This window comes from Tupaia chinensis, unplaced genomic scaffold, assembly GCF_000334495.1.
Source record: "Tupaia chinensis unplaced genomic scaffold, TupChi_1.0 Scaffold147003_1, whole genome shotgun sequence".
Classification (NCBI taxonomy): domain Eukaryota; kingdom Metazoa; phylum Chordata; class Mammalia; order Scandentia; family Tupaiidae; genus Tupaia; species Tupaia belangeri.
Genome location: NW_006206856.1, coordinates 526563 through 529360, shown reverse-complemented (window position 1 = coordinate 529360; position 2798 = coordinate 526563). Strand labels below are relative to the sequence as shown.

At 37.3% G+C, this 2798-nt stretch overlaps 1 pseudogene; it reads right to left on the bottom strand.

Moving 5' to 3' along the window:
- Window positions 1-2320: 2320 nt before the first annotated feature.
- On the bottom strand, window positions 2321-2739 carry LOC102482532 (40S ribosomal protein S12 pseudogene; annotated as a pseudogene).
- Window positions 2740-2798: the final 59 nt, after the last annotated feature.

Below are 2798 nucleotides of genomic sequence, written 5' to 3'. Positions count from 1 at the left end.
ATTTAAAAAAATAATTATTTTATTTAACTTTATTTATTTATTTTTTAAATTTGACCAGAGAAGGACAGAGAGAGAGAGAGAGAGAGAGGGAAAGCGAGAAAGCAAGCTGCTACCACCAGGTGCAGAACTCAAAACACGGTTAGCCATGTGGGAGTCTAGTGCCCTTAACCATCACGCCACCTGCTGGTCCTCAAAATGTTGTAATATAGTTGAGATTAACTATCACAATAAGTAAAACCACTCATTCATCTGTGTGTTGCCTGCAGCCTTGACTTGAAGGAATAGCACCGTTCTGAGCCTTACAGGAGATCTTAATATTCATTATATAAAGAGAAGTGTTTCAATTACCCCTTACCATTCAATAAGCATTATTAAGATAATAGAATAAGTCAATTTCTCTTGCACAGTAAAATTATTACCACCACTGTGATAAAAGAGGTTGAACTAGGTCAGAAGTGTTCCTTTTTATGTGGCTCAGGAACGTTAGAAGGATTAAAAATTTATGAATTACCTCCTAGAAACGGTGCTCTGGTACAGAAACGTAATAAAACACCCCGTCTCCTGTGTCCTCTTAGCTGCTTCTCACAGTTTCATTTTGTGATTGTATTAGTGCAACAACTTTCTGAAGCTCTGAAAACTATCTTTTGGCAAAGAGGAATATTTGCAAACTCGAAGATTTTGCATTGAAAATCTGGAGGGTGATGGCGTAGAAAGGTAACGTTAAAATGTGAACCAAATAGAATCTCATTTTCTATGTTCTGTATATTTGTAATTTTACTTTACTTGGATCGCATATAAGTGAAAAAAAAAACCCGTGAGATAAAAAGATAGGGCATTAAAAATATCCAATATAAAGGTCTTTCTGGGTAAAACTGTAAGAAAAATATGGTGTGGTTATTTTTACATGAGATCTTCTGGCAGCAAAAGCTGTCAAAATTACTTCTGAAAAGGACTATATCTAGTTTTGAAAAGTTCTATGTGTTTTTTGTCCTTTCAGGCACTAAGCTTTTTATTTTTAAAGTTTATGTTTTCTTCATTTTATTATTTTTTTATTACCAAATAACTTTGGGAAACCTTGATTTTAAGCTTTTTTTTTTTTTTTTTTTTTTTTTTTGAGAGGATTTTTTCTATCGAAGATTTTGCATTGAAAATCTGGAGGGTGATGGCGTAGAAAGGTAACGTTAAAATGTGAACCAAATAGAATCTCATTTTCTATGTTCTGTATATTTGTAATTTTACTTTACTTGGATCGCATATAAGTGAAAAAAAAAACCCGTGAGATAAAAAGATAGGGCATTAAAAATATCCAATATAAAGGTCTTTCTGGGTAAAACTGTAAGAAAAATATGGTGTGGTTATTTTTACATGAGATCTGGCAGCAAGAGCTGTCAAAATTACTTCTGAAAAGGACTATATCTAGTTTTGAAAAGTTCTATGTGTTTTTTGTCCTTTCAGGCACTAAGCTTTTTATTTTTAAAGTTTATGTTTTCTTCATTTTATTATTTTTTTATTACCAAATAACTTTGGGAAACCTTGATTTTAAGCTTTTTTTTTTTTTTTTTTTTTTTTTGAGAGGATTTTTCCTATAGGGCACGTGCGCTCGCCAGACAGACAGAGAGAGAGAGACAGAAAGCGAGAAATCACCCCCCAGGGGGGATGGCCACGCTGCAATCCCTTCTCCTCCATTCTCCTCTCGGGATCTTGGGCACGCACGCACACACGCCCGGCATGAGTTTTAAGCCACCGGGTCCAGGATGTGAACCACGGTCAACTATGTGGGAGTCCAGTGACATAGCCATTATGCTAACTGCTGGTCCGGATTTTAAGCGTATTTTGAAGCATGTGTATTTGTGTAATATTTAATGTAGGAAAGTGATCTAAATGGGATGGTTTGGTGATAGATGTAACTTATGTTTAAGGAATATTTGGGGAAATTGGAGCTTTTTACTTGCAAATATCTAAAAGTCCTGCATGTCCTAAGTGTTGGTGACTTAAATGGATGCTTTCATACAGAAAGGGTTCTGTTTTGTTATTTAGTGACTCTCTTCCTGTTGTTATTTTCCATTATGGCCTTTGATTCTGAAGGAATGAAACATTTGAGAACATGTGCCTCAAACTTTCCATTTATCTGTTTTTGAGCTAAATTACCTTCAGGTTTAGGAAAGGTAATGGAAACACAATTACTCAGGTGAAACATTACTGTAAGGGCATTTTCTGCTTTCTACAGAGTCCTACATTTAAACTAATTTACTGAAAACTGAGGCTTGGGAGGGCAAAATTGCCTATCCACCGTTTATTTATTTATTTTTTGAGGATCACGAGCCGATTTTTATTATCTCTTCATTTCTTGCATTTGAAGTACTCTTCAATGACATCCTTGGCCTGAGATTCCTTGCCATAGTCCTTAACTACTACACAGCTGCAACCAACCACTTTACGGGGTTCTCTCTCTCTGTCAATTTTACAGAGGCCTATCCATTCTCCTAGTTTCTTGTTGTCATCAACCTTAATCAGGTTGATTTGGTGCTCGGCACAAAGGGCCTCCACCAACTTGACATACATAGGCTCATCACAGTTGGATGCAAACACACACAGGTGGGCTTGGCACTTGTCTAAGGCTTCGGCGGCTTCGCGAATTCCACGTGCTAGGCCATCGTGGATGAGGGCGGTCTTCAGCACCTCTTGTAAAGCAGTATTAATATCCATTACACCTCCAGCAGCAACGCCTTCCTCAGCCATGGCGGTGATTACGGGTGGAGCCGAATCTTGAATGCACCCGAGCCTCCGCGCCACTTGGC